Consider the following 11226-nt stretch of genomic DNA (forward strand, 5'->3'; position numbering starts at 1 on the left):
GGACTGCTGGCCCAGTGCATCAGTTGGAAAACTAGATATTTTAAGACTCAACTGGAGTTGCTTGACCAGCACTCTGTAGCCCCCCATGGATGCCTTTCAGAACCCACTTGGTCTCTTATTGGGGAACGGAACACACACACGGGCGTAACGCATGCACACGCGCACACAGGGATGCACGCAAGTCAAGGCAACACGTGACTCTTTATTTTTTCTCACTGACATTGGTCAACATTTTATCCAGCCAATGGTCTATAATGACATGTTTAGAGCATAAAGGATGTGTTTCGTCAAATTGTTGTTATTGTAATAGGAATGCATCGTGATTTACCCCCCCAAACCTTTGTGTGTCACACATATTGTGGCTGGCTCTGAAGGATCAAAGACATTTCAACAATGTATTTCTACAGTTGTACAGTGAGTTACACAGGCTATAGTGAAGTGAAACGCCTTTCTCTGTCTCTGTCGTCTCCTCTGAAGGATTGAATCAAACAACACATAGATATGTATCTGTTTCATTTCCTCTGTCTCTCCTCTATGTCCTTCAGGCCTCGGCGGAGACAGCACCACGGTGGCAGACGAATGGGATTGTTCTCCTCACGGACTGCCAATTCCCTTTAAATATCACATCCACAACCTTTCCACAAATCCTCCGCGCACAGTCCTGTCACAATTCACACACATTGAGTAGGCCCCTGCACGATGGCAATCAGACATGCCTTGTAGTCTGGATCTGGAAGGCTTGTGGATTTCACTGGACTGTCTAGAACTGGGAGCTCTTTGATGTCACACGGCAGTACTGTATGGGAAGATGGCATGACAACTAAAGACATGTTTACAGTTGAGGCAATGCATCCTAGACTTCTGTTAACTGTCATGTGGAAATGTCTGTAACCAACTCAAATATGAATGTGTTTCCATTCTTACTTGCAAATGGGAGAAGCTTTGGGAATGGAGAAGAGGAAGCTGAGGATTAGAGGCTCCACAAATCAATAGCAAATCAATTAGGATGTGAAATAGTTAGGCTGGGCTGCTGGGCTCCTTTTAACAATCAGTTGTCAACTGTAAACCTAATTTTCAGCAGTAGGTAATATCATTACAGTTGTGAGGTTTGCAGCAGCAAAGGATTGGACGAGTGCATTTCAACCAGAAAACCTCAAAGGAATAGAAAAATCTGGTAACACTTTATTTTAAGGGCTCCTGATTACAGTGTAATTACACGTGTAATTAGTATTGTACTTCATTGTAATAACTCATAGTGACATTGTAAAAAAAATCATGTGTAATTCAGTAATAACAGTCACAAGGGTGTAGTCTCTTGTGGACAGATGCGCTGGGTGTCCGAGGTTACAGATGTTGGCGGCTCAATAGGCGTACCTGTGAATGCTCACTCTTCAAAATCTCCACTCAGTGTTGTTGCTAGCACTTGCCCCCCAAAAAGCGTACCATCTGGGTTAACTTGGTTGAGTTTAAAAAAAAACAGATCAGATATACAATGAGAGTAAAAAACATTAGAAACACCTTCCTAATATTGAGTTTCACCCACTTTTCGTTGGGGCATGGACTAAAAAGCGTTGAAAGCGTTCCACGGGGATGCTGTCCCATGTTGACTCCAATGCTTCCCACGGTTGTGTCAAGTTGGCTGGATGTCCTTTGGGTTGTGGACCTTTCTTGATTTGGGAAACTGTTGAGTGTGGAAAATCCAGCAGAATTGCAGTTCTTGACACAAACCGGTGCGCCTGGCACCTACTGACATACTCGGGTCAAAGGCACTTAAATCTTTTGTCTTTCCAACCTCAGGAGGCTGAAGAAATTTGGCTTGTCACCAAAAATACTCTTTTACAGATGCACAATCGAGAGCATCCTGTCGGGCTGTATCACCGCCTGGTACGGCAACTGCTCCGCCCACAACCGTAAGGCTCTCCAGTGGGTAGTGAGGTCTGCACAACACATCACCGGGGTCACTACCTGCCCTCCAGGACACCTACACCACTCAATGTCACAGGAAGGCCAAAGATCATCAAGGACAACAACCACCCGAGCCACTGCCTGTTCACCCCGTTACCATCCAGAAGGCGAGGTCAGTACAGGTGCATCAAAGCGGGGACAGAGAGACTGAAAAACAGCTTCTATCTCAAGGCCATCAGACTGTTAAACAGCCATCACTAACATTGAGTGGCTGCCGCCAACATACTGACTCAAATCTCTAGCCACTTTAATAATGAAATATTGATGTAATAAATGTATCACTAGCCACTTTAAACAATGCCACTTTAAACAATGCCACTTTACCCTACATTACTCATCTCATATGTATATACTGTACTCTATACCATCTACTGCATCTTGCCTATGCCGTTCGGCCATCACTCATTCATATATTTGTATGTACATATTCTTATTCATTCCTTTACACTTGTGTGTATAATGTAGTTGTTGTGAAATTGTTAGGTCAGATTACTTGTTAGATATTACTGCATGGTCGGAACTAGAAGCACAAGCATTTCGCTACACTCACATTTAACATCTGCTAACCATGTGTATGTGACAAATACAATTTGATTTGATTTGATTTGATACCAAATCCATGTCTAAAAATCCTCCTTTAACCTTCCCTTCATCTAAACTGATTGAAGTGGATTTAACAGTTTAACAGCTTTTCACCTGGATTCACCTGGTATCATGTTTTAGGGAAGCCCCAGATGCAGACAGCTAGAGTCACAGATGTTAATTGACCCAAACAGGGGGCAGGGAAAATATAGGTCAAAGGAAGGCAGAGGTTCGTAATCCAGGGCAGAGTCACGAAGGTACAGAACAGCAGACAGGCTCGGGGTCAGGACAGGCAGAGGTTCGAAAATGGGTCAGAGTCAGGCAGGTTCAGAACGGCAGGCAGGCTCGGAGTCAGGGCAGGCAGAATGGTCAGACAGATAACACAGGTATAAATACACAGGGGATCATGAGGGGAGATGGGAGACACCTGGTGGGGGGTGGAGACAAGCACAAAGACAGGTGAAACAGATCAGGGTGTGACACCTGCTCAGTCTGTGTCATGAAAAGATCTGGTGTTCCTAATGTTTTGCTCACTTCGTGTAGGTCAACCTCACTGAATGGGGTTTACCATACGGGTTCCATCCAGATTATGATTTAAAAAATAGTTATAATTCATGTGTAAGTCACCCATTATCACAACCTGAAAATCCTATAAATACATCACAGAGCTCATGTAATATCCACACATGCACATAGTCGTGAAGAAAGTACTACATTCTGAACAGTCGTAATCTCCTTGCATCTGTAAAAACCAGAGCCTTACTTATGATTCAGTACTACACAAATTGGTTTCATTATTTATTATTTTTAAACATACACACTCTGCACCGGTTATTGACTGGAGACACAATACGCTGAAAACAGGTCCCTAGCGGAATGACAACAACATTGATGCTTGTTAAATAAGAGATGGAGAGGGAGAGAGAGGGACAGAGACACTTAACATTGGTACATTCAGAAACTACTCTCACCTACAGTAACCATATACTTTAAACACGAACTGCCCCATGCTTTGAGTAAGAAATCATGAATGTACCTATGTGAAATGTCTGGGATCGCCAGGAGTCTCTTGGTGAACCGGGCAGCCTTGAAAAGGGGTTTGGGTGTAATGGTTTTCTAGGTGTGGTGAAGGAGAGTCGGAACCAAAATGCAGCGTGTAGATTGCGATCCATGTTTAATGAAAAAACACACTAAACACAAACACTACAAAACAATAAACGTAACGAAAACCCAAACAGCCTAAACTGGTGCAAACTAACACTAGACAGTTACAAGGACACTAAGGAAAATCACCCACGACAAACTCAAAGAATATGGCTGCCTAAATATGGTTCCCAATCAGAGACAACGATAAACACCTGCCTCTGATTGAGAACCACTCCAGACAGCCATAGACTTTGCTAGATAACCCACAAAGCTACAATCCCAATACCACCACCAAAACCCCAAGACAAACACACCACAATACAAAAACCCCATGCCACACCCTGGCCTGACCCAATACATGAAGATAAATACAAAATACTTCGACCAGGGCATGACATTGGGCCTTTTCACGGCACGTTTGTAAGGCTCTGATTGTCTAAAATGGTTCCAACAAGTCTTCTATTGTTGTCCTTCTTTGTAGTTGTCCTCTATCCGGTGACTTGTCATGTAGTCCTGTATAGAACTAAGAGTTGACTTTCCTTCCATTCACTCTTGAAGAGGCTTCTTTGAAGATAGGCTAGCCAGCCATATCGATGGTTTGAGCAGAGTAACAGGATGGTCCTACTTAAATTTGCTTTCGAAGATACATTACTTAGGACAGCTAATCAGCCTATCAATGATTGTCCCGAAAGGTGAGTTCATCATCTCTACTCAAAGTTCAAACCACTTTAAACGTGCAGCTGCAGTTTCCCGTTTTTCTGGTCTGATGTGTTATTTCTTAACCCGTCACTTATACAGTTTGTTGGAAAGGGGCAGTCCCGGCAGGCTGGCACACTCCCTGATCTCACTCCCCGTGGTAACTACTCACTGTGCAAAGTTAGGTAAAACAAGGATCTCTTATAGCTTCTCAAATCACATCCCTCTCTTATTAACAAAAACACTTTCATCATTTTTTAATACGACATTCACAACGCAAAGAATGGAAACTTCATATATGTAGTGGGTATACTTTCTAAGTTACAGTGTTTCCTTTATAACATTTTTTTATCACAAAATAACAAACAAAATGACATTGGTGTTCTGTAGACCGCCTTTGACCTTTCCCCACGTTCTATGTTAGAAATATTGTTCCAAATAAGCTCTTTTGAACTTGTTAGAGTTTCAGCGGGAAAAGTCTGTTGAAACAAAGTACATTATTTTTGGTGAATCTTGAGAGCGCAGGCCTGAATCTTCTCCCTCGATTTCCTTCCCCCTCTAGGGTGAGAGGGGTCTGATTTAAGTTATTAATTGGAAACCTGGTCTGACCTACCTCTCGTGGACACTCATGACAGTCTGGTGGGTTTTATCTTGGAAGGATTCTTGGTTCTTGATTCTTGGAAGTTGTAGCCCACCACAAGAATGACCATGGAATGTCCTGTTTGTGGATCGTCGTGACATTCCCCCTCTGGTGGTTTAACCTGGTAGTATTTCTGCAAGCTGCAGACCACCACAAGAATGGCCATGGGATATCCTGGTTGTGGTTTGTCTTTCCGGATGCGTCGTCCGGTTGTCCGGGCTGGTGGATCTAGGCAGACGTTAATAATGCACTCATGAAACATTCATAAAACACTCATGTCAATACATCATTACATTACTGCCCCCTAGCCCGAAGAGGTTTTAAGGCCGTATTATTGTCCCCCAATCATTTATAAGAAAAGAAACATAAAAAAAGAAAGCTGATGATATAGTTATAACACCTTAATCATCTACTTGGAACTTTCTCTATACGTCCCTGCTTGTGGTTACTCTATCATGACGTCTAGGGCGGCCCTAGACATGACGGTGTCTGGCTTAAGACAGTCTCTAAAATGGCAACCTGAGTGACGAGGCTTACATTGGTGACACTACAGGGCTGACCTAGCAAACTCTGGGAAAGATGCTAGGGATTCCGTGGATGGATCATGTGAGGGGGTTCAGAATCTTTTGCCAATTTTCCAATATCTTTCCTACCGACAGAAGGGTTTTGTTCAGGAGAGTATTTGCGTGTTTACCACCAGAATAGTGTCCTGGAGAGACCTTCCTAAATGCTGCAACCTGAGTGCCTGTGATTTCATCTGTTGCTGGTTAAGTGTAATCTCTTCTGTAATCTCCCTAATGTTTCTTTTGACTGTGGTTAGACTGATTACGCTTGGTCCAGGGCTGACTGGACCACACAGGCAGGTAAGCACGCCCAGTTGGACACTGCCCATATTTTGGCCAACTCCAAAAGTTCACAGTAACCCAGTCAGACTAGCAGAGCCCAGGCTTGAAAAACAATTTGTTGGGGCGCTACTCTCAATAGGTGTCGCCATAGGGTCACTATTTGCTGGCAGTAAACTAGACACCCCCTCACGTATTGTACCACATCTTGTTCCATGTGAGGCAAGCGGGTCACCTGTTGCAATGCTTCGCATGTAACCTTGACCCCCCCCTATGGCCTCCACGTGGCTCGTTCCATGAGCTATCATTATCCCCCTCTGTGTTTTGGGAACTCTCCACCATTGTGTGGCGTCAGTACCTGAAACATATACCAGTAGGTCATCTACAAGTGTGAGGTGCTGTTTAGTGGCGTACAGCGAACGCATGTCATGTGAGCCTGCCAAAGCCAGCTCGGTCACTGGGTGATTGACAGGATCAGACAAGAAAGCCATCAAAGTGGCGATGGTCTCATCTTGGTGTTGCATTGCTACCAGGTCACCCTTCTGGAAAGAATGAGTAAGAAACACATTATGTTCGTGCGAAGATGTTTCCCGTGGTGCTACATGGCTACGCGTGACCGCAGACACCATGGGGTTACCGGTGATCAGTGTGTCCCCAGCATCGAACACCCAAGGAGGGCCATGAAGTGCACCAGATTTCGCCATGCTATCGGCAGGGTGATAAGTACACCATCAAATTCTGCACACTGGCTGTTCTTGCTACCCAGTTGAAATTGAAGTGGTTTGCACTGATTGTCGTTGTGCCATACCAATTCCACACCAGCTTGCAAGTGGTCTAGATGACGGTAAGAACAGCCATCAATGAATGCCATCGGCATGCCAAGACATACGTGCTCTTCAAAGTAGTGATGGTTCAAAGGCAACGGCAGAGCTACGTCAAATGGGGGCGGTTTGAAGTCGGTGTCATCGTCTCCCCAGCTTTGACACACCGCCAAGCCCCTCACAAAGGCAGGTTTTTCGTAGTTTACTACCACATCATGCATAGTTTACTACCACATCATGGCTCTGCAGTGTCATCAGCCAAGCCGCTGTCTGGCTGTTGTGTACCGCTCCCTCCCGGAGTCGTTGGCTCATCAGAAAAGTCCCCGGTTGGTGACATGCTCCTATCATCACTTTTGGTCTGCCAACGTAACTGGTGAAGTGCTTGACTGCCCAGACTGTTGACGGCAGCACTTTTTCGCAGTCTGAGTATTTATGTTCAGCAGGGTTGAGGGTTTTGCTTGCGTAAGCAACCACATGTCTGTCTTGACTGTATTTTAACCCAATGACCACTGATCGTCTTGAAATCTAGCTGGGTAGATAGCCAATGAGCTGAGGTAAACGGCAATATGCAATGGTTGTGTGTTGGAAGACCAACCCATGTCGTAAACTCCGGCGTAAAGAGAGTCATTCGCTATTGAAGTTTTATTCCGGAAGGAGCTAGGCATTTTACGCACAGCGTTGTTTTGGTAAACGTGCAGATTCAGCTGTTTATATATCAATCAGTATGGCGACTAAGTCAGGGAAAGCTAAATCTAAGTCTAGATATACAGATGTACACACAATTGTAGAAGAAATTGATTGGAAAAGTGAGACAGAGATTGTTGTAGGACTCCGTTGTAGTCACTGTGTATAATCTGTAACAGTGCCTGCAGAAGAGGAAAAATGTCGCAGTTTTCGACTGGTAAGTTCTTGTCATGCTAATCTTTGTGATTTTTATTTTATTTTAGAAGCAATATATAAAAATGTAATGTCATGAAATGTGATGAAATTATGTAATGAAATGTAATGAAAAGTGATTAAATGTGTCTGCCGCCCACCCCAACCCACATGAAATAGCCTATTTGAGGCTGTTGAGGGGAGGGTAGGCCCACAACAATGGCCTAAGTGAAATGGAGACAGTAGATACAGCTGGTCTGTTGTAATATAATAAAGACAGTAGATCTAGCTGGTCTGTCATAATATAATAGAGACAGTAGATCTAGCTGAAATGTCATAATATAAAATAGACAGTAGATCTAGCAGGTCTATAATAATATATTCAACCTTATGTTCCCTGTACTCTATATATATATATCTGTTTATTATACCTCAGCAGTACAATATTGTGTAGAGCTTTGGCAAAGTGGGTGATGTTATATCCTTCCTGTTTGGCCCTGTCCGGGGGTCTCATCGGATGGGGCCACAGTGTCTTCAGCAGGCGGGTTAACTGCCTTGCTTAGGGGCAGAACAACATATTTTTACCTTGTCAGTTCAGGGATTCAATCCAGCAACCTTTCAGTTACTGGCCCAATGCTCTAACCACTAGGCTACCTGCTACCCTAGCTAGTCAAGGTTGCAAAACTAGCTGCTAGCTAGTGTTCTAGCAAATCCCCAAAAACTCACCAGATTTCATGCAAGTCTATTCTGTAGATCAATGGTCAACAACCTTTTTTGAGTAGAGATCACTTTCTAAGACAAAATTATATATTTTTTTACATCCCTTAAAAAACATAAGCCAATCCAACATTAACTTATTAAAAACAGTACTGTGGTAATGAGGTTTGTCCAGTAGGCTATAGGCCCAAAACATAATCACTGCATATATTGGCTTTGCTTGAATTGCCCAATGCAGTGTTGTTCTTCTCAGACCATAAAAAAAATCAATATTTAGGTCTATATAAGTGTCTTATATTGGTTGAAAGCTTAAATTCTTGTTAATCTAATTACAGTAGCTATTATAGTGAAAACATGCCATGTGATTGTTTGAGGACGGCGCCCCACATCAAAATATTTTTTCCACCGGCACAGGTTTCATAAATTCACAAATAGCAATAAATATTCACTTACTTTTTGAAAATCTTCCTCTGATTTGTCATCCAAAGGGTCCCAGCTATAACATGTAGTGTTGTTTTGTTAGATAAAATCCTTCTTTGAATCCCAAAAAGTCTGTTTAGTTGGCGCCATCGATTTGAGCAATCCACTCGTTCAACATGCAGAGAAAGAAATCCAAAAATCTACCCTTAAAATTTGTTTCAACGAGTCAAAATATGTTTCTATTTACTCCTCGGATAGTTTTTCTTTGGTTTTCTCCTACCATATCTATTGTGTTATATTCTCCTACATTTAAACAAAAAATTCTACAAACTTCAAAGTGTTTTCTTTCCAATGGTACCAATTATACGCATATCCTGGCTTCAGGGCCTGAGCAACAGGCAGTTTTACTTTGGGCACGTCATTCAGGCGGAAATGGAGAAAAAAGGGGCCTAGCCCTAAGAATTTTTTTATATCCCTCCGCTCTCCCTTTCCTCTGCTGACGCTGACCAAAACGAGACACTGATGACGAAACTCGAGTCACACTGCATTATTTCTGCCTTGTGTACAACTGAATGTTGTTACTCCTATCACCAGAGAAAGTGACATATTCCTTGCAAGGTCACATTATAAAAAATGAATTTGACTATTCACCGTTTTAAGTGCATTTAGAAACCATTATTCAACCAAGCTTAATAGGCTTACAATTTGACAAGCACAAATGACTATCTCACAATCTTAACCATAACCTTTTTTATTAATGCGTCAATTATTTTGGGATTGATGGTTAAAGTCATTGACCCATTGTCAAACGCACAGTTTAATGATTTAATAAGTTAAAGTATTTTTTTTGTTGATGTGAACCGTTTGTGAACCGTTTTTGCCACTGGAACAATACTTGTTATAGTGTAATTACATATATAATTACACTGTAATAAGGACCCCTTAAAAAGTGTTACCAAATATCCTATTAGAAAATAGTCATTCACTAGGCATGTCAAAAACGTGATTTGTTGACATAGCAAGGGTAAGTGACTTGACTGCTTGGTTAATAGATACAAAACATGACGGGATGAAACCCCCATACAGTAATATTATAACCGATGGTTAAAGATGCACAATGGAAAGTAAGAATGAAGGTAACACTAAAACCACAGAGCACACCAAGGCTATTTGTACTTCATACACAATACAACATTAATCTTAGTTCCGCTGTCATTTAGTCCCCCAACAAACAGACCTCCATAATTGTACTAACCCCAAAGTCCTTCCATTCTACTTCTCCAACAATATATCTTTTTTGAAATTGTAATGTAATTCCCAGAAGCCATTCAGCAAGTTACAAAAGAGTATTTTGCAGGAGGAATGGAAAAAAAGTTATGATAAGATCCGATGAACTTGCCGGATTGCTTTTCCCAGCTATTTTACCGTAGGCCTATAGTGTAATGTAGCCCTAAACTGAATCAATACATAGATAACTAGATGGCTATAGGCCTATAAGTGCAAATTATGGATTATGGAAGGCTTTTGGATGCTGGAGCAGCCTGAAAACTTCAGACATACTCAGACATCCCCTTAGATAGCATCGATCGTCCTCAATATTAGATAGGCTTCCATTGATCGTCCTCAATATCGTTTTGATTGATGTGGAAGATCACGTTTCGAGGCCTTTCGAGGAACAGGAAAGTGACTTCAAAAGAGGTTCCCCTGTGAAAGTGAAACCATAAGTTCTGTCTCAGAAACACATTTGTGACGGTGACGGAGCATGTTAATGAACTGCATGCGAATGAATTGAACTACATGCATCAGTTGTAATCAAAGACAACTCCCATTGCGGTGAAAAATGTCATGTCTGAAGTGGAGTAAAATTTCAACTATTCATCAGCTATTTGGACAGTATCCACCTTGTTATTTAACGAACAGTCTCCACTGATTATGTGGAATTGTATTAAGATTCCTCAAACAATAATCAAATCTCTGGGGAAATGATTGGAATAAGAGGGAACATTTAGGATGGAAATGACACACTTGTCGCAGCTGGTGCCACTTAAATATAGCTATTTCCAGAGGATGGCAGACTGTGGCAGAGCTTTTATCCCCAGCCTCAGTAAACAACAGAGGCTGCATCTCGTACACAGCCCAGCCCAGGTACTTGACAATATTGATTTATACATGTGAAAAATGAATGCATGAAGGTAATCAACCAGCCAGCTCTAGTGAATAGGCAGAGGGCTTAGTGTCCGGTTGGGGCCCAGCGAGAACAGTCTTATTAACACATTAGAAAAACAAACACAACATCTGCCAGTGGCTCAGCTGTGGCAGCCTTATTCTCCCCATCACCCTGACTCTGGAGGAGGGAGGAGGCGGCTTTCAGCTTGTCTCACCAAGCATGTGATTATGGCCGGGACGCCTTGGGAGCTCTCAGAGCTCTCCAATCTTCCACCACACTCCCAACACAATTAACAACAGGCTCCACAACTCCTCTTGCAATCCCCAGCCTCAAATGAGATAGATTGTACCAAGA

This window comes from Oncorhynchus keta, chromosome 18 (genome assembly GCF_023373465.1).
Source record: "Oncorhynchus keta strain PuntledgeMale-10-30-2019 chromosome 18, Oket_V2, whole genome shotgun sequence".
NCBI classification, from domain to species: Eukaryota; Metazoa; Chordata; class Actinopteri; order Salmoniformes; family Salmonidae; genus Oncorhynchus; species Oncorhynchus keta.